We start from the raw sequence: 22560 nt of genomic DNA on the forward strand, positions 1-22560 counted from the left end.
CAGCCTGCATTGTAGTGCAGGATCTGGAGTGATCTGCCGTCTGATTTAGAGTTTTCTTCAAACACTAAGATGTCACATTTGTGATTTGTTATGGCAATCAAAAGGGTTATCAAGAAAATATCCTTGTAGGAAAGAAACTTCCCAATGATTTCCCAAATGTTTCCAACTCCTAGATAGCTACATTTATTGTCTATGTGCTGTTTCATCTCTTCAACAAACGGCGGTTAGAAACACAGAACTCATACCCAGGCAGAAAACTGCAAGTTATTGCTAACAGATAATTACATGTAAAGAAAGGAATGTGCTTCTGTTGCACTGAAAGAATTGTTATTTCCACAGTGCCCAGAGCATGTTGCAGGCTCTGAAGGGAAAATGAAATAAGCAGCATGTGATGCAAAGCAAGAATTGTGCTCTCACTGTAACAAAAATACAACTTGTTCACTTCTTCAGATAAGAAGGCTTGGTTTCACATTTGGCTCAATGCAGAACTATCTGCTCCTAAAGTGCCATGCTGTAGACATATCTTGTTGTTTGTTTTCTTTTAATATTAAACCTCTCAATTCCTCAGATGTAGAACAGGAAGAGATTTTTGAGTTCAGTGCGGTTCTTGAAGTTGAAAGGAGTTACTTCTCCAATAGGAAGGCTTTTGTTCGCAGCACAAGGCTGTTTAGACAAAGCGTAGATCTGTAAGCTGTAACAAACAGTTGGTGCCAGAGAATATGTCTTGTTCATTGTGCTCAATGCCCCGTGGTACTCTTTTGGAATGAAAAAAATAGAATAAAATAAAATAAAATGAAGATGCCTTACTAGAAGCATTATTAAAAGTAAACTGGAATGCTTTTCATAGCCAAGCTTCTGCAGCTGAATGCTGTTTCAGACACACACGGTGCTGACCATTGCACTGATTAACCCCAAGCAGCTTTGGGCAGGACCACCAGAGACGGTATGAAATCCCCTCTCCTGCAGTCAAGTACATGTGGATGCGTGTGAGCCTCTCAGCACCTGTGTGCACACTGTGGGAAACAGGCTGATTCTTTAGCAAGAATTTAAAAGGAGAAAAACACCAGCTTTCTCTCATACACAGAAATATTCACCACTTACTTTAATGTATGTTGAACATCCACTTGAAAACAAAGAAGATCAGAAGTCATTATTCCTTGGAGAGGGAAGCTCATGCTGTGACAACTAATTTCCTCTTCTCCTCTCTTAGACTTTGCATTCTTAGTGATTGTTTGCTCTAGGACCTCACCTCCATCTGACACAAAGCATTTACTGTTGTTATCATTTATTACCTATGACAATTCCTATAGCTTGATGTTTGTACTGCAGTAATGTCTAAGACTTCTAGCCAGTAACTTGGCAAATATTCCTCTAAGTGGTACGTAAAACCAAATATGAAGACAGTTCCTGAAGCATAGAAACATTATTTACATACCTGGCTCACTGTATGTGCTGACTAGGAACATCTCACAATAAATTAATTCTCTTAATTCCCTACCCATCCTTTTCATCATGAGTACAATTTGGTTAAATCTTTCTGGAACACTACTCCTGAAATCCCTGCTGCATGGCAGAAGTCTTAACTAGAACCTACCAACCCCCCTCCCTGCAAGCACGCAAGGCCAGGCTGTGTGGGGCTTTGAGCAACCCGGTCTATTGGGAGATCTCTCTGCCTGGAGCAGGGGTTTGGAGCTGTTTGATCTGAAAGGTCCCTTCCAACCCAAACCATTCTATGATTCTATGATATTCCTGCTAATGAGGACAATAAAATTGACCAAAAAAACTCCTTAGTGTGAGATTGAATTCTAGTTCCTTACAGATATGCTTTCAATTCTAAAAAGACAGAAACAAATGCTTGAAGATCCTAACTGCTGCATTTAGTGTAGTGGACTTGTGGGGACGTCTCAACTTGACATATAAAAGGAGCTCTTAATTTTGTGGGCCAGACAGTGAAAATTCCATTAAACAAAGCTCCCATTACACTTCCAAGGAAATTCATTTGGATCTCCATGCTATTTTTAAAGGCACTTCAGTTTACAGAAGGCCTCAGCTCAGCTTAGTTTCCCAGCTGGAGAGACGTGACCTGTCTTGTTGAAGTGCTGAATAAGCAAGGGCTTTCTACCTAGGGGAGAAATACCCTTCTAAAGAACAGACCTCTCACAATTCCAGGTTATTTCCAAGTAATTGTAAAACCATCTTAACACGCAGGGGGACAGGAGTAGTAGCTAGTAAATGCAGTACTGAGGAGGGGGAGGAGAGGAGACACTGCTGCCCTGAGCACAGCTTTCTTTGTGGCTGCAGCTAAGCCTGAAGGCTGTAAGGCCAAGACATCGGGCTGCAGAGCAACAAGAAACAACCAGGGTGAGGGGAACAGGAGCCCAGAAAGTGCTTAGAAAATTTAATTATCATTATGGACTTTATTTTGCATGGATTCCCCTTGGTTCACACCAGCAAACCTGCAGAAAAAAAACCCACATCTGTTGGCCACGGTTGAGTTTCTTGTGGAAGTAATAAAATGTATCTGTAAAACTACATCTTCAACACTGCTTCTTCAGTGTACTTCATCTCCAGCTTCCCACAGCTCATAGGCAGGTATTCATGTGGAAGCCAAAGGATCCACTGGTATGTGTAATGAGCCCCCAGATAGTTCAGTACTCAGTAAACAGCAACTGTGCCATTTCCCTTAAATATCCCTGAAGTGAAAGACAACAGATATGAGTGGAAAGTCCACATCAACAGGTGTGGGCAATGTGATGTGGGGTAGAGAGGAAGGAAAAATAGCTTCAAGGCTGTAAAGATGATAAATGATTGCTCCAACTTCACTTTTGCTTCCCACTGCAATCTAAATATTTCTCTTTGTCTTACTTGTGCCTTTGTCCAGCACAGGGATGACCAGTAAGCAACTTAACCCAGCAGCCTGTAAGTAGCAAAATGCTGAGAGAGAGAAATCCATCAGCACTTTGGGAACAGGAGGAAGTCAGAAAGGGGAGGGTGGTGGATCCACGCAACACAACACAAAGGGAAAAAACAAAGGAAGCAGTTAACTCTGTAGCAAACCACAAAGTATTATGCGGGGGAAGCTGCTTCTAAGAGCGAAGAAGCATTCCTTCTAAGCCTTTTACTGCTTGATTTTACATTGCTGTGCAATATTGTGTAATTTATGTCAATGTGCGCTATAGTTTAAGAAGTAAAGTAGGAGCAAAGCACAGTCTTTGAAAGAACAAAAGCGTTTCTGTCACCTCTTTAGTAGCTATTTAACGACAGTTATACTGTACTTCAGTTGCTTTTATGGAGCAGTAGAAAGCAAACGCAGATCATATTACAGTCTTTCTAGACTGAATCTCCTTCAGTTTTGGTCTCTGCTACATGGAGGGAGGATTGCTTTGGGGGCCTTTCCTGCTGTTAAAGCTGCTAAAAACATTCCTGAAATTAAGCTACAACAACAACAACCCAATGCCAACCTCAGGACCACCCTACAATGACCCAACCTAGCAGTTTTCCCATGGGTTCAGGTCACTGCTGACCCATTCAGCTGGGCAATGGCCATGCAATGAATATCTGGAATAAAGATGGCTGATATGAAGCCTGGGTGAGTTGCATCTCTGCCTTTATTGACTCAAAGACAACATTCACACAGCGGTTACGTCCTGCAGGTCATGCTTTGTGGATTACTCAGACATCATCTACATTTTTTCTCACTTAAAAATCACTATGGGAGCTTCAGCGCTGTGCTACCAACAGCCTACACAGCTCTTCCAAAGCAAGTGTGCAAATTTCAGTTGGCTTCTACAGAAGACGGACAGAGAACACATCCCTGCTGATGTAGGGTTGGAACTATATGATCCTTGAGGTCCCTTTCAACCCATGTCATTCTGTGATTCTGTTATTCTGCTGCCTTCCGTCTCTCATCACGCACTGCCCCGGCTCAGAAGCAGCATTTTGGTGCAGGCCTGGAGGCTTCCCAAATCCCTCCTGAGCACTGCGCCTGACCTGAGCTCAAAGCTCTGCTCAGAATTAGTCCTTCCATGCCAAAACTCCCACTGCACCAGCACAGGCTTTGTGTCCAGGCTGCATTTCAGGCTGGATATTAGGAAACACTTTGCCAGAAGAGCAGTGCCACAGTGGCACAGGCTGCCCACGTTGGTGGTGTAGTCACCATCCTTGGATGTAGCACTGAGGGATGCAGTCGGTGGGCATGGTGATATGGTGGTCGCAGAGGTGACTTCCAACTTTAAGGACTCTATGGTTTTGTTCCACGATCCTGTGATTCCAACATTCTCCTCAGCCCCCACAGCAACACGTCAAGCCGCCGGCAGCGGGAGCGCGCCGCGGGAGCGCGCCGAGGACGATGACCGGTAGTAACCCCGGTTCGGCAGCACGCCGCAGCCTCTCCAGCCGGATCCCTGCACCGACAGACGCCGCCACCCTGGCTGCACCCGAGGCTGGGGGAGGGCTGGGGTCTGCAGCAGGGACACGCGTGCTGGGGGGCTGGAGGGGCTTGGGGGGGCAGCCCTGCTCCCGCTGCATTCCATCACCGCGCATGCGCGCGCAGCATGACCGCTAGTTACCCCGCCGGGACGCGGCGCCGGGAAGTAGGTGAGAGGTAACTCCGTGTCAACGCCCTCAGGAAGAGACGCGGCGCCCCGCGCATGCGCGAATCCGCTCGCATCTCAGCCCCCCCGCGGGTGGGGGCGGGGGGGGGGTTCGGCTGTGGTTGGTCCAAAATCGACGGCTCCTATTTATTTCCACGTCAACTTCAAGAGCTGCGAAGAGCGCAGTCCCATTATTTGATAAAACAAATTCTCAGTTTCAGAACTGCGCTGTTTTCCCACACAGCAGTCACCATTAATTATGCCAGCGTAATACGATCGGAGTCATTACTTGCAGGGCAGCCCCGGCACCATTAATACAGCCCTGGGAGGTGCAGCTGTCGCTCCCCTGGGATGACCAGCGAGTGCTGCAATACTCGTGATGTCCCCTCCACTCCCCGCGGCTCTGTGGCTGCGGCAGAAGCAGAGCTGTGTCTTGGTGCTCATCCCCTCTCCCTTGTCTGGAATCTGTGGTTAAGAGGTGGGGATGGCAGCCATTCTGATGGAGCATTAGTACAGTGCCAGGAGCTCTGCAAGCGCTTCGTATGGGACTGCACTAAGGAAAACCATATTACCACTTCTGTCCCTCGTGAACAGGAGGTGTAGGAGATCAGTAGACTTAATCTCAACGCACTGATTTTACTGAATCTGAGGACATCACCTGGTTCAACTGATTTGCCATAGTGCAAAAGTGCAGCAACAACAAGATTGAAAAAGCACAAAGTTCAGGGCAGCATGTTCCCAGCTCTGTGTCTGAACTGCATGAACTAGAGCTGCATCCATTTCCTCCTGTAAGTGCAGCAAGAGTGTCTCCATTCATCCCCTCTGTCCCTAAGTAAGAGCCCCCTGTGCACTCAGCTGTTCTCTCTCGAGATCCGTGCTGATGCTTTGATTCAGGAGTGGCCATTCCAGGCGCAGCTGGTTTGGGCAGCCAAACACCGAGCAACATAAATGCATTTAATGTCACAGAATGTGCTGCTCTCCCTCAGCCTGAACAGCACAGAACAGAGAGTAGCACAGAGAGGATGCCGGTGTGTCCTAATGGAGAAGGACAAATACGTTTGACATGAGCCTTCAGAGCGTCTCATACAGAGGGAGTTGGGAAGAATGTATTATTTCAAAACCTCCGTGTTTGTCCAAGCAGCCAGATAATGGCATTCTTGAGAACACAGCGTTACTGTCACACAGCGCCCTCAGCACAGATGGAGACTGAGCAGAACTGCTAAGGAATACTTTCTGGCTCCATGTGTTTACAGTCCATCCTAATGGCGGGAAGGCTGATGCTGAGCTCAGATTGAGCAGTGAATGGAAGACATTTCCACACATTGCTGCTCTGTGTTGGGTTGTTATGTGCTGCATGCACCACAGTTTTCTCTCCAGGCACCCTCCTTGCTGTGCTGCATGGACCCATGGCTGAATTCTCACCAGAGTGAGTTACAGAGGAGCTGTTCTGTCCCCATGCAGTGCTAAAAATTGTTAAGGCCACAGTATCCAACCACCAGCCCATCCCACCATGCCCACTGACCACATCCCTCAGCACCACATCCATGCCGTTCTTGAACACCTCCAAGGATGGTGCTGCAACACCAACCTGGGCAGACTGTGCCACTGCATCGCCGCTCTTTCTGAGATGTTTTTCCTAATACACAACCTGAACCCTCCCTGGCACAAACAGAGATGAGTAAACACTGCTGTATAGTCCCTTGTCAAGCTGAAGGAACCACACAAATCAAGGGCACAGAGCTGTGCATGTGAAAGTGGCACAAGTGTGCCGCATATTCACTATCCTACCCATACCCCCAGCTTGCCTGCCTGGTCCCAAATCTGCCACTATGAAGAAGGCCACTGTTTGCAGACATATCAGCCCCTTTTGAGCTCTTTTACAAAGGATCAGAGCTGAGTCAGCCTCCAGATAATCTGCAGAAATTTTTGGGAAAGAAGACTTGCTCCATAAGCTGAAGCTTTGGCACCTGAAGGTAGCCTCTTTGAAAGCTTGGATTCACTGAGTGTGTTTTATGTGCTTGTAGCAGGGCTGTCACAGATTGCCCACAGCTGCTGCAAGACCACGTGCTTCACAGGCCACAAGTTCTTCCTGCTTTCTAACCACATATGCAAAGGCCATCTGCTGAGTTTACCACAGCTCAGACATCCTTAGCAGGTCCCAATTTTGCCTCAAGCCCCTTCGCTGGGTCCCAGTGCCCTCAGGTCAAAGCTGTGCCTCAGAGCCTTGGAACCAAATGCCTCTTAGGATTTTTCTTCCTTTCCCAGCTTGCTCCTTCACAATGCTTGCAAGTCTGTCATACCACAAGATCTTATTTACACAAAGGGCTTTTATCCAAGTTTTGGTGCTGGGAAGGCCCTTGGAATGTGAGAATGAGCTACACCCATGTGAGTGTCCTTCACATTGACAGTAGAGCCAGGTAACTACAGGCCAGAGTTTGGAAAAGCATGAGAAAGTAAGTGCTCTGGAGAATACTTCAAGTAGGGAAAAATTAGGCCTCTCAGCAGTGCTAGGCTTAAGGAAGAAGGTCATGATCGTTGTCCCCTGCATTATGAGAAGAGAATCACAGAATCATAGAATGTCCTTAGTTGGAAGAAGCCTGCAAGGGTCATTGAGTCCAAACACTGGCTCCACACAGTGCCACCCAAAATGCAAACCCTATGTGTGAGAGCAGTGTCCAAACACTCCTTGATCTCTGGCAGGGCTGTGCCCACTGCCCTGGGGAGCCTGTTCCATGCCCACCACTCTCTGGGAAAGAACCTTTTCCTAACCCCTCCAACCCTCCCTTGACACAGCTTCATGCCCTTCCCTAGCCAAGCATATGCTCATGCATTAGTGGGGATTGAGCTGCATGGAGAATGTGACAGTTTTATTTCTCTGTAGCTTTTTAGTGCTAAGGTATTAAACAGACCTGTCCTACATAACGTAAATGTATTCTGCAACATGGCACATTATTCCTGATGAAGTCATGTGGATGCTAGGCTGAAAATTTACCTCTAATTTACTCTGTGCGTGCAGCCTGCATACATTCAGACACAAGGTGAATGACTTATTGTAACCCCAGATTGGTTTCAACACTAAGTGATTAAACCATGACATCTAGACAAAGTAAATTAAGGAAGTGGTTTCACAGAACAGGCTGACACAAGCCATGCACAGTACTAATTCTGTAGCAAAAACCGGATGAGTCATGCATCTGCCACATGTGCTTTGGATAAGCTCTTGCAGGTCTGCAGCTCCTGTACACGAAGCAAACGTGAGGAAAGGGCTGTAATCTCTCACCATCCTCAGAAGTTATACACAGCTATCATAGCAAAAATCCTCCTCACCCTGCTGGATGGAGCTGAGCATGGCTCTTACCTTGGGAGAACCAAATCCCTCCCTTCCTCATATCTGTTCTCACACAGTCCCTCTTTTATTCTGCAGACTACCCCTGGTCCATAATGCAGTGCTTGTAGAGACCATCAACCCATCTCAAGTGAGCACAGTATAGAAAGGGCTTACAATGGCCATTGATTACAAGTTCTCCTGGAGGCATCTGCTGCTTCTTTTTTCTAGTCCTGTGTCTGCAGGGACATCTCCCTTAGCACTCAATAGGAGAAATCTGGAAGAGAACCAAACTGAAAAGAATGTCAGAGGAGGTATAAAGGAACTAGTCATGTTGCTGTGACTTTGCTTGTCCCAGGTGCCCATTCACTTCAGCATTATCCAGGAATCAAGAGAAAGAAGCAAGACTCTCTCTTTTGCCTCAAGTACCATAACTACAGTTGCTCTGCCACATTATCTTCAGCTCTTACCAAAGGCTTGTGTCACATTAAGGATCAGTGCACACCAGGAGCTCACTGGTTCCCTGACCTTTATGTGCTTGCTAATTTAGAGGCAGCTATGCTTCCATTTTCCTCTTCATTCATGTAACATGTAGACATCTGCTCCTGAGCTACATCTGTGTTCTCTCCAGACCTTCCCAGAGGACAGGGAGCTCTCATTTGCATGGACAGTACTTACTTTTATTGAGCTGGCTTGGCCTTTACTGATCCTTCTCAAGGCAACCCCCTGGATGCCATCTGCTTGTAAATAAACTGACATAGTAATGCTATCAGTTCTGAGAGTACCACTGCTCCTGCTATCCTCCCATGCTTGGACTGTTTATCTATGTTATATACGTTTCTTCTGTTCTTCAGTACTCTTTTGTGCTCTGCTATAGAAGCACTTCCTCCATGTCAGGAGAGCAGCAGCTGCACTGGAGATGGAGCAGCACTGCTTGGCGGGTGGCTCTGAACTGTAGTAACCCCAACAAAGAGCTCTTTCATTATGACATGCGCTGCAAGAGGCCGCACGGCAAAACCAGATCTTCCTGCCGTGACTCACAGAAATAGGGAAATGCAAAATTCCTCTTTCTGCAATACATATCAACTAAAGAAAGCATCTGGTTTGCAAAGCAATTTATGCCAAAGTAGGCAAGAGACAGCTGGGTTCTGAAACATGCTGGCTTTTCTTTGGAAGTGGGACCTTGTTGTAAGGTGCAAACATAAGCAATCTGCCAAGTATGGAAGGGACAAGTTGTAAAGCTGTTTCAGTGTTACTGAAAATTTTAGTCGGAGCTTGCTGGCCTACTCAGTCTCCGCAGCACTCTGTGCTGTTTCCCAGAGGTATGCATGGCTGCCTAGCCCGGGTACAGATGTGCTCTGTAGTTCTCTTCAGTCTATATGCAGGACCACTTCACAGTGTCCATGGTAGAAGTGCTGTCAGCAGCTGGTGGGCCAACAAGATGTTACCAGCACAATACTGGGAGGTCTTCATCTGCATCAAAGGCTCTGCTCTCTTGTGAAATCCGTAACTAGTTCAGTATCCTAGAGTTTTTAAAGAACCTCCTTTGCAGTAACAGCACACGAGGCAGTGTGAAAACAGAGTGGCTTTTAAATCACTGTGTTTGCTACATCCAGATCTCAGGCAAGATTTTGACTCTAATTTTCCTGGGGATATTTTCCAATAGCGTCTCTGATGCAGAGACTTACCAAACCAAGATAACAGCTGTAGCTTCTACAGCTTTTCCTCACCATGTGATCTTCCATTCCAACTGGAAGGATTGCCTTTTGAAACACAAACAAGACTGACAGATTGAGTGAAAGAACTGTCTGGGGGAGGCTCAACTGCTTAACCTGGCAGAGCAGTGCCAGATGCTGAGGAAACCTCTCAGCAAGCCCCGCAGCCAGCAGTTGGGTCCTGCTCTGGGAACTGAGAGCTGCTTGTCTACTGCCGTGCCACAAGCACCGCCACTCCAACACTGTAAGCTTGAGGCTAAGCTTTAGTCCAAAGACTAAGCTCAGAGGGGAAAGAAGAGCTGAATCCAAATAGGATGAGAGGATGAGACTGGTTACACCTGCTTTATTCAGCTGTGGCATCCCACAGTCCTGTGACCTAAATCATAGTCTTCACTTAGCCAAACATTGAGCTCTGTGCCCTTGAACTTGCTGGTGCGTTTGCATTGATACACCTGGGAACTGCTGCTGATTTTTAAACTTAGATGAGCAGCCTGGTCACTGGTGGGGAATTAGGAATGTGGAAAGTAGTGCAGACACCACTGCACTACCCTGATGCTGATACGAAATTGGAAATTTTTACTGTAATTAATAATAATAATAATAATAGTAATAAAGTACCACTGGAAAAGATAATGTGGGGTCAGATCTGACCTACCTGACCTTACTACTGATTATCTACACCTTTCTGTTTCACACATATTCACTCTGGGACTGCCTGTACAGTCCACAACTTTCTCTTTTCCAGCACAGCCTTTCACAGCTGCCAGGTCAGAGGAATGCCAGAACAGGGCCAGTGCATTTCAAGGTGGGTGGAAGAAGAGGTGCTTTACCATAAACTCCAGAGTTCCCATGAGCAGCAAGCCTAAGTTCCTGTGCATTTGTTTTTTTCTTTTCTGCCCCAGCATGTGCTTGGACTATTTCACAAGACTCAGGCATGTGATTAGGTTTGCCCTACATGCAGGTAAGTCTCAGAACGCCTATGGATACTAAAATAAAATAGATTATTATCATTTTCTTCACCTGAATGAACGAGTCAGTACCCTCAAGCAAATTCCTGTCACTCTCTATGTCCACTTGCATTTAGCTAAATGTAATCCTTTTTGCAGCACTTGCAGTAAGCAAGGCATTATTCAGAGTTCAGTTAAAAAAAATCTCCATCTGCCGGTGTTAGCATCACTGACCTGATGTGTGTCTGCCATGGTTCATTAGTCCTACATGGAGGACATGTGTGGGTGTGGTTACGTTTAGTTTTGCACAGGTCCTGCTTCAGTGGGTTTGACTGTCACTTTTCATTGGGATCATCCAAGCGGCTTTTATTTCCTCAGGAAATAAAGCACCACAAGTTGTTCTCTAGTGCTCCCTCTGGCTGATACCAGGAGCCATAGCTTTGGGGATGACAGGTTTGTGATTTGAAGAGGATGAATGGCTGATACTTTTTAGGATATTTTATTTTCTCTCACATTCAGCTCTGTGCTTCGGCAAAGGTATGGCTGCTGGTATCAGCCAGAGGGAGCACTTGAGGACAACTCGGGATGCTTTTTTCATGGTCATACTTTTGCTTCTGCAGGGGATAGAAGACTCATGAGCTATTTCTGCTCATTTTCTGCCACTGGACTTCAGAAACCACTTTCATATTTCAAGGTTTTATTCAGTCTCCCAAATACGTGGGGTGCAGGTGGCACCAGTGCCAAGGACTGACTGACAGACACTTTGTAGGGCTTTTTTGTTTTGGTTTGGGTTGGTTTTCTTTGCTTCTGCTGGAGTTGCTTGTTTTGTTTGTAATGGAGAAGTTTTGTAGCTAAGCAACAAGAATTTATGTCTCAGATCTTGCATTTGAGTCTAAAACATGATTTGGCTAGCACAGATTTGTAGTTCATGATGTTGTAAGAGGGCTCTAATTATGCATACATAATAGAGCACTGCAGTTTATCCACATCAGGAGTTAACACTCTGTGCGAGCTGCCTGGACTACTTGTACAACCAAGATTTTAATTTCCTTCTGTGGGAAATAAGTGAATCACTGGTTTTATAAGTATCTGTGCTACAAAATTCACATGTGAGAACATTTCTGGGAAGCAGTATAAAAAGCACGTGGATATGTTTTAAAAGTATTTTCCTTATGCTTTGAAGATAGATTCATGGAGATCTTTGCCGTGGCTATCTATATCTGAGTGCGGAACTGCACGTCCCAGGAACAGGACACTGTGGATTTCACTTTGGATCCCAGTTTAACTTACACATACATTTCCTACTCAATTCATCCCTTCTCATCCAGACCAGGACTGTCCTATTCCACACAGCACTGGCACTACGAGGGCTTATTTAATGGGTACTACAGGAACACAAAATAATTGTATGGGTGGCTATTTCTCGAGTACTGCAGAAATGCTTTTCTTGTTGCTGTTGTTGTTTAACCTCATCAGACTGGAAATAGCATTTAAACCCTTTTAAATTTATTATTATTATTATTATTTTAAATGGATATTCCACAGAAAAATCTACCACTGGAGACAGACCACAATTATTAAGCCTTTGTATGTAATCCATAGAAGAACCAGTGATACTCCCTTCCTAGCTGTGTATAACCACATTTTACACAAATAATAAATAAAAAATAAATTGAATGCTCATGATGACAGATATCTTTTATTTCTTGACTAGTAACCCAGTACAGCCTCTGGCCCACGGCTGGTCTGTTAAAGATAGGGCTGACCTCCCTGCCTGCAGGTTAGCTGCACATGTGGATTAACTGCATGTTTTTCTGAAGATGTTCCTATCTTCAAAGACAAATTTAGTCATTGTATTGTGATAAGAGTTCCTCTACTTAATCACTTCAGCAGTTGATCATTCTGATTTAGATAAAAGTGTATATTTGTTGTTTCTAAGGGTACACATGCAAAGATTTGTACAAAGGTTAGTTCTTACTGACAGTTCCCCCTTTACAACTTATCTAATACAGTTTAGATCACTCACACTTTCTCTGAAATTTAGTTAATTAACACCAAGCAATGCTTAGATATATATACTGTGACATAACACACAAGCAGACAAAAGCTGACATTGCCTGAAATGCAGTTACTGTGATTTTCTTATTCCATAAGCTTAAATCAGGGAACCAGGAAGCCAAACATCGTATTGTCCTTTTGAAACTCATACAATGTTTTTATCTGCCTTCATATTTCTTCCAAATCTGTAGACACTCTATCACTTTTGATCTATATACGACTAGTGTTGATTACTGTACAAACTCCACATTTTAACTCCAGACTGCCCGTTTGCATGTTCTGGAAGGTTAGCACAAAACCATATTAACCATTGGCCATATTAGCAATCTGGACTGTCTTTTGGATTATTTTATGAAACAGATTCCAATCTCTCAAGTTCCCTGATTCCCATAAGCTTTCCTCATTTTTTGTAATCATCCAAAGGCAACAGAAGAGTATCACCCCCTTTTTTCATTAATTTTTTTTTCTTTAAATACATTAATATATAAAATATAGAATGAATAAAATCGAAGATACAAGCACAGTATTCCCTGAGTACAATTCAATCCAATAGGCATTCAAATTGTTCCAAAGGCAGCTCACGTATTTCTTTTGGCTTTTAGCTTCTGAGAATGGACTTCATCTGCTCCATACTTCTCCTGTGGATGCGCCTTCATTCCGGTGTAATGAATCCAGGATTTAATTCCATTTACTTTTACTACAATATTTATTGTTAGGGGCACCAGCTAAGGACCTTTCAGCTTCTCCATAAAAGGTTTCTCACCCTAAGTGCAGATATACACATGGTCTCTGGTTTTAAAGAAATGTACCAGAGCATCCATGGGATATGTTAGGTCCCATTTCATTTGCAGGAACCTAGACAGTCCTTAGGTTATTTCTGCTACAAAACAAAGTCCTCCTGGAAACACAAATCTTGGAGTTATTTCTTTTAGTAAAAATTTGACTACTTCTCTTGCACTGTTGTTTTGGCACTCTGAAGAGGTGTCAGTACCAACAAATATTTACACCCATCACATTTTAGTAACTCAGAAAAATAAATTTGCCAGTATTTCCCAGCTACAGAACACCTTTTTATGTCTTATGAGGAGGTGGTTCCTCTGAATTTCAGAATTATTTTTAAGACAAATCCTGTGCACCTGGACAATACTTTTGGCAATAAATAACCTATTAATTCCCACCGTATATCTTCTTTCTGCTTCAAGTAGAGCTTCTGACCTCACATGAGTACTCTTCTGTGTTCTAATTTTTTCATTGCTGGGGGAGTCACTATACATTGACCATGAGGTGTTACCCACCATCTTACTACAATTCAATAACTCTGTTAACTTAACCTCTTCCTCACATCAACAGGAGTCTCAATATTTAAGAACTTCTCTGGAGGTAAAGCTCCCATGGTTACTGGCAGTGCTATTTTCTTGGCATCTTCATCTGCTCTTCTAATCTCCTTGATGTCAGAATGTGGGCAGTCTAAATAATGATATAGTTGACATAATGATATTGTTACCCAAACAGTTTTTTGTTTCCACATATTTTCCTGGCATTATGTCTGCTTCTGCTACTCCCCTGAGTATCCATACTGAGAATTTTCACTCTGATGGAGGGGAAGGGGTAAAATAAATCAGTGGCATCCAGATTTCTTTGCCAGGAGGCATACAATGTTCCTCTTTGTTTTTCACTCTTCCTCTATTTGTTTTTCACTTATGTGATGTTTCCTATAGTGCTTTCCAATTTTGTTCTTTCTTCACTGGCCTGTAACATTACACCTGACATTACTAAGTATGATGAGTTTTATATTTGCAAAAACTTTGCACTTTTTATCACTCCCACAAAGAGCTTTGCCCAGATGCAAGTCTGCATTTCTTTAACTGATCACTGGTTATCTGGGATCAGAACAGTCTTTACTGTTGTGCCAGGGCTGTTATTCCTGTTACATATTACCTCACTGAGTTAGGATCATATCTTGCTCTAGACAGAATAAGTACTTGTTACTTTAAAAAATAATTAGGAATAGTTGTCTGATTATTAGAATGCCTTTACCGCTAAATAAACACAATACCTGAAGTGAGTTCCAAGCTCCCAACCCAGCTCAGATGCAATGGTATCATGTGTCAGACATGCAGTAGAGTAACATCTAGACCCCCAGAAACATGCAGAATTCTCCAGAGATGTGACATCTGCCTCTGGAAGTTAGAGACTTTTAAAAGATTTCAAATTGGTTGCCCAGAAACAGAAAAATTCTGAGTAATACACATAATGATTCAGTATTTTCAAATTGATTGGCTAAAAATCTGTATTGACATCATAAATGCAAGAGAAGGTTCAAAGCAGTTTTGATGCAGGCATCCATACTCATTGCTGAAGTGGGGCTGACACATGCATAACCCCAACTATTAAACCTGTAAGCACACAATACATGAGCATTTTGATATTCTTCAGAACAGTATGCCACAAATAGTAATCAATGTTCCTGCTATTTTATAGCTCCTTCAGGAAAAAGAATAAACAAAAAATGTTACAATCATCACAAAATTCAGCACAGTCTGTGCATGGGGCTTAATATTACTGTTTGAATGATTATTCATCATTAACTGGAGACAGTTTTTTTGATTCACAAAATGGATAAATGTGAAGAAAATGCATTACAAATAGAGACAAAGCTTAGTTAGGATCCACTATTGCTTTTAGGCTTTGTTTTTGGCTGCTAGTCATTAATATTTCATTGCAATATGTCACTCATTAACTTACTGACTAAGGAGATTTTGGAGAATCTCTACAAAGCAAAAATACAATCTGACTGTATGCCTAAGTTTAACAGGTGTCTTCTACTGGACATGGCCCTGATTGTTATTTTGCATGTAATTCTGCTTATCAACTATCCTAGTTGTTCAGCTTTGGAAGTACTGAATTTTCAAACTGCTTTAACACCTCTAAATTAAAGACTGATCATAAGAACTCCTACAGCAAACAGTAACCTCGGAGATGTATAAAAGTAAAATTAGCTGAAGATAATGAATAATTTATTCACAAATAAATGGCATTTTAAAATAACTAAAAACATTATGAACTCTGACATATTCTGAAAGGAATTATTGGTTTTGATAAAGGTGTTGTTCTTTGTTTTTGTTTTTGTTTTTGTTTTTTTTTTCATCATAGAGCTTTCCACTACATTACTTGACTGACTCTTCAAGAGACAATGCTGTAATGACAAAAACATGCAGTCATCTTTAATCACCTGAGTTGCCCACTTTACTGAGATCATTGAGAATGGCTCCATGTTCAGTTCTGGTCTTCTTGTCAAAGATAAATGATTCAACAAGAAATCTGTGAGATAATGGTGGTTACTACACCAAGAAAATTAAAAAGTTGTATCCTCCTTCTCTTCAGAATCATAATACGTTCACTCTTCTTACTGCAGGTTTCCAGCCTGTATGACCCAAAGGATGAGTATGTGTTGAAAGGATCACTTCTTTAAAACCTGCACATTTCATCATTTCTATACATGCCATTAAAAACAAAAAAACAAAACAATACAAAACAAAACAAAAAGAATTAAATTTTACTTTAATTCCTTGATAAAAAGAAAGTGGAGTCCATCCTGCCTACAGAGGCATTAAGTAGTGGATGACCAATGTCCTTGAATAGACTGTGAATTCCAGGTGCTGTTCTTGTGCCAGGCAGTAATATTTTGTACAGGTGGAAATAGCTGGGTAATCCAGACCCTAAATGAAGGTGAAATGAGCCAGTAAGTGTCTCAGGGTGTCTCGGGTTGCCCTGAGGTCAATAAGCCGCTCCTAATGCTATGGCGCAATCAGACCATGGTGCTCAATATTACCTCCCTTCTGCAGACAGCACTGGGAATCACAACCTCCTTGATCCTCCAAATTGCGTGGTGCATTGCTTGTGCTTCTCTGCCACATGAGGACTTTGGTATGTCTCCTGTTGCCAGGAAGCCTGATTACCCTTTCTTTGAACCCTACATTAATGTGAGTGATTGCAATGTTTTTCTCCCTAAATCATCGTCTGTTCATCCAGGAACTCTCCCCTTCTTTCCTCATTCCGTAAAAAGATCCGGAGTAACTGTCTGAAGGTACGTATCTACACTGAATTACTTAGCTCCTTTGTTCATTCCTTGTTATTCTTCCCTGATCAAGATCCATTACACAAATAAATGTTTGTTCATGTAATCCTCTGGGTTTTTTGCTTCTTGGTTTGTCAGATTGGTTAGGGGTTTGTTTGGTTTTCTGGATAGCAAACTAATCCCCTCTTATATAAGGTCTAAATGTGATTTTGGAAGTGGCTCACTGAAGTCATAAGGGTAGATAAGACAGCATCTCAGGTCTGCTGTATATAAACTGTTAGTCCTATCCCAGAAAGCATGCCCTCGGACAAAGCCGTTTCAGTGTCTGGTTAAAAATATCATGATGCCAAGCTGAAAAAAACCCACAAACCTGAACATCATAAGAAACAGTTACTGCATTATGTAATTGTGGATGTGATTGCCTATGTCTAGGGTCACCAACAGCCATGGTTTGAGCTGAAGACAGGAGCTGAATGCAGTCAGCCATGATAGACAGCCACAAACTCTTTCTGCAATCAGTTAACTTGTGACATCATTAAGTGCACTGGTTTTCTTTGCAGAACTTCAGCAGAAACTACAAATGTCTTTGTAACAGTCAATGAAAGGCTGAACTATGTACTACGCTGTAGCATCTCTATCCTGAATAAGACAATAATAGGTATAACCACAGTTCTGCACAGGAAAAGAGAAAGGGAGCTTGGTTTTAATTTTCATGCTGGCATTTCTTCACTCCAGCAAAGTGAAAGACTCAAAGGGTATTTCTTATTAGTAACTCTTCTCATGGTATGCTATTTCCATGCTTATGAGGGTGCTAAATGCTCAGATGCAGGCCATAGCAACAACTGTAAAACACCATGTAGTTTCCCAGGAAAAAAAAAATGCATGGTACTCTCTAGATCAGGCCAGTTAGTATCAAAGCCCCATGAAAAATTAGAACTTCAATCTCTCTGTATTTTACTTTTATTTATCTAAAGGATTGTTAATGAAGTAGTGAGTAACAATTCTAGCAGTGACACATGCAGAAACACTGTAGTCACTAATGTAAATTTTACCAGCGTTTTGATTTCTGGTGTTTGAATTGTGTTTTGTTCATAGCTCCGAGAGCTTTTGCATCAGAAGAGTTGGAAATACTTTCAGAAAAAGGTGAGTGAAAACAGTGATTGCCACTAAAATGTACCTCACGTGTCTCCTCTCACACAATTGAGATCTTCTACAGTGATCTTCATCCATACAATTCTATCATCTTCATTTTATAAATGAACTCTTGAAAATGGAAGGAAGTGTTCAAGGTCATACTGAGAAGCAATGGTAGATGTAGAAGCTGAACCTATCTCTTCTAAGTCAGGATAAACAAATAGTGAACTTTTTCTCCGATGATCCCACATAAAGTTGGAGAGATAATCATTCTGGTTCAATCCAAACCAAAACACATGTTGGTAACTCATCAAATTAAGAGTTGAAATGCAAAGTACAAATTACAACATGTTTTTCTAGCCATTTTCTTCCCCCTGAACTCAATCTAGACTCAGAACAATTTTACATTTACTAGTAGGTGGATGTGATAATTTTTGCCAGTACTACGTGAGAGATGCAGTGTTATTTGGCCACAAATATTCCCAGCATAGCACAAGAGTTATCTAGATAAGAGGCCTCAACATGCCTCTTTCAAGGAACAACCAGGAAAGAGATGCTTGATATTAAAATAATCTGATGATAAATGATTTGATAAATAGAACATTATTTTTTTTTTGCCTAGATAGTAATTGAGGTACAAAAAACAACATGGATTAAACCTTGCAGCTATCTTAGTTTTCTGGAAGGAGTGAGGGGCCAAAAGGTGACAAAAGAGCGTGATGCATTCTAAAGTGTTGCCTACAGAAAGCAGAATGAAAACTAGACCTCTGCAAGAGATAGGAAATGTCAACAACAATCCAACTCTGTCAAATATTAACTCGTAGGCTCAGCAACAAATCTGAGATGTATCAGAGAAGGTATCCATTGATCCACCAGCTTTCCTCAGAGAATGGACAAAGGCTTAGAGAAAAATGCTCCTCAAGATACTCTGCTATCTTTCAATGGTTTGAGTTTTAAGGACTTCCTGAGGCATAAACCAAATACTCACTCCATACTTATTAGCTTTCCATTAATTAATCTGATGAAATTCAGCCAAATTGACATCAGTACATTGAGGTGGTACAGCATGACTAAAGTGTGATAAAGGAACACACGCTGCTCTGGCAGGCCTTCATATGGACAAGTGCAAACACTTTGTAACATCCCATGTAAAACTGAAGTGAATAAAGACATCATCCATTTTCTGAAAATGTTTCCAAGCTGAGTTTTTGCTAGTTGTTTTGGGCTTCAAAACAACTATGTTTTGAGCAACACCGGAAGACTATTGAAAGAGTGTTGTCACTAAAGGCACTGGAAGCTGCAGCTTCTTCCTGTGAATTTCCTCTTCCCTCTCCACCTCCCAGCCCCAACCATTCTGAATATGGAAGACTGAGTTATCACTGCAGCTTGATATAGTCATCCTTAGTCATCCTTGGTGTTTTTACGTTGCCCACGTACCCTTTGGTTTTGTGCATGTTCTTGGATTTCACTCACTGATACAATTACTGCTCCTATTTTGTTCACTGCAAGGCTGTAGATGATCTCTGCTCATAGAAGAATGCTGTTGAACAAATGGTGGCAGTGTGATTTGAGGCAGTCAGGATTATCACAGTATTTACATCCCAGGGGAGTTTCTGTCTGTCCAGCCTGGCAGACACTACCAGTTCTTTATTTTTGCATATCTTTCAGCTTTCAAATAATACCTTGTTTGTAACAAGGTCGCAAATGGAGATACTTTGAAAATGTTAATAAACTCTACAAAAAGAGGGGGGGGGGAAAGAGAGAGAGAGAATGAAAAGAAAAAGAGGAAAAATAAAAAGAAAGAAGAAAAAATAGGAAGAAAAAAAAAAGGAAAAGAAGAAGAAGAAAAGAAAAAGAAGAAGCCTAGAGCAATCAAAATAGAACAAATACCATCTCAGTAATTCCCTTTCATTCTTTCAGCTCTCTGTCTTTCAGTGGGGAACATTATCTACAATTAGGTGACACTCACCTGTCCTTGGGCTATGCAAATATTGCAGGAAAGTCTTAATCCAATCTCAGGTACACAAGACTCTTGTTTAATCCAGGATGTGGCTGATCTAATTCACTTGGAATTTACACAGTGCTGGTAACAAAGGTGAGCAAACCTGGCTGCCATGCCTTCTTTTTCTTGTACATAAACAAACCATCACATGAGATGTGTGACTGATAGAATTTGTGAAGTACTTGGAAGGCTTTAGTGCTTGTTTCTGTTATCATTAAAACTCTGAAGTATAAGAAACGTAAAACAGCAAACATTTTCACACACATTGCTGGTGTTCCTGACTCACCACCTGTGGACAGTATTTTCTTGGAGGTGAGGCAGAGGAAGGATAAGGACTTCAGCCACTGGCACCGATAAGTTCAGATGCTACTGAACAAATTACTGTGCTCAAAGACACTTAAGGTTGCATTAATAAATCTAATCTGCATGTTTCAATAGAACAGCATAAATACAGCATGAGTATGAAGTAGTTCTTAAAAACTCTGAGTGTAGGACAGGCTTCCAGAGTTGCAGATCACATGGAGCTGTCAGTACCCTCTCTGGTAACAGTATGCATGTTCTAAGTGTCTGGAAATTAGAATAGATTCATGAGTTCTTTCAGCTTCAGGTCCTAGACACTAGAGTTTTGACTACTGTTCTGTGAGAATGAGAAATACAGAATAGCAAATCCAAAAGAAAAAAGAAAAGGGAGAGAGAGAAAAGACAAAAGCCAAACCATTGCTGTAGTTGCTTCTGTGTAAACCTGTACAATTTTTGGTGAACCATGAAGTCTCTCTTCTTTTGTTCAACTCTTATCTGTCCAGGAAAATACTAAGGATTCTGTGCTCAGTGAAATATTACCCCAATACTTTTACTCCCTATAGTTGGGAAGTACTTAATTAAAGTGAGAAAAAAGGTTTTAACAACACATTAGTTATAATGAAAGGGCTTGAGGTGGTGAAAGGGCACCACTGCACACCACAAAGAAAGCATCTCTTTTGACTGTCAATTATTTTGTTCTAAACAGGATGACTCAGGGCACAAGCCACAAGAAAAACTGATGAGGCAGATAATTGTGTTCTATCCTGCTGGCCAGCAGGCCAATCTTTCAGAGCCCAGGAAATGCTGGAGCTTTCATCCTGTGCCACTTGTTTTTGTGGATGTTGTCTTTGGAGAATGACTTAGTGCTGTTACTGTTTAAGTGCTTGTAAAATTTCTCTTCCGCAAATGAAAACACCAGCAGCAGTATTTGTTTCTTGTGTGCCTGCTGATAAGCAAGCAGGTTTAGGTCAGCATTACTTTGAACATAAACATCCATTTCCCATTCAATTATCTGTGCCAAAAATCAGAGTCATGGGTTCCATGCAAACTTGCTGAAGCTCTTTTATGAAGTCTGTTTATTAGAATAAAAGTGTGCCTTTACCCAACAGCACATGAGGTTTTGGAGTTTCACTGTGTTAGCTCTGTACTAGTGACGGTTCCTCCTTAACATGAGTAGAGAGGGTTAGTGTCTTGCTGGGGTAAAAAGTAGCCTCACAGATATAGCTTGTGGAACAATTCATACTTGCAGACCTGATTCTGAAGGAACAGTTCTCCACATCACTCTGCTCTCACTTTGCACCAGTGTAAGAGGTCCTCATAAGAGTTTCTTTTGAGGACTATCCAATTCATGCAGGCAGCTGGAACTAATAGGAGGGCTGTTCCAAAAGTAATGCTTCCTATGTTATGATGTTGGTCCATGACACCAGGGATGGATGTTGGCAGTAGGACAGTAGAGGTTGAGCCTTCCCATCAACATCCCATTACGTTTTGTTGCTGTATGACAGATGGCAGAAGAGGTGTTGTCTGTCAGAATGGCGTCTAACATGGAAAAGCACGTGAAACAAAGGTGTGTCACTGAATTCCTTCATGCAGAAAAAATGGCACTCAGTGACTTTCATCGATACTTGGTGAACATTCATGGAGACCAAGCAGTGGATGTGAGCACAGTGAGGTGGTGGTTGGTGAATTTCAGCAGTGGTGACATTGACAGTGGGTTACCTCCACCGGTACAGATTTGATAAGCACAGCATGCAGGCACTTGTTCATCACTGCCAAAAATGCACAGCTAATGGTGGTGATTATGTTGGAAAACAGCACTTTGTGTTTGAGAATTTGCTCTATCAAATAGTCTTTATGTCTGTTGTGGTTTCCATGGAAACAAATAGGAGGCATTACTTTTGGTGTGACCTACCTATAAAGATCCACCTTCCTTCTAACCTTATTTCCTTTTGCTGCTGGAACAGGTTTCTCTTTTTAAAATGTCAGATTCATGGAAGTCCGTGATTCTCAAGATGGGAAGCTTCAGGACTATGTCAGCAGGAGAATGGGGCAAAATGGAGAGGGAAGAAGTTTTACTGCTACATTATTACCTAGTCTTTCTAGAACTCTCCTCCTATTCTCCCTTTAGTTATATTAAATTATAGTGTTCGCAGCATGTATTTCTGTTTTAATGGGAGAAAGGCTTTTATTTCCTAACTAGTAACCAATTGTTAACCTTTCTCAGAACTTTTTCAGCCTGTGGATTTCAGCCTCACTTAATAGTCTCTAACAAGGCACTTCGAAAAAGCCAATTAGAAAACTTCAGTTCCCTAACATGAATGGTTTGTTTCATCCTCCCTTAGCCTATGTATTTAAGCCTTACAGCACTGAAGTTAGGGAGCTCTGCTGTTTTATATTGTTTGGGAACCT

Source organism: Coturnix japonica, chromosome Z (assembly GCF_054131305.1).
Source record: "Coturnix japonica strain WE chromosome Z, WE-NBRP24, whole genome shotgun sequence".
Lineage (NCBI taxonomy): Eukaryota > Metazoa > Chordata > Aves > Galliformes > Phasianidae > Coturnix > Coturnix japonica.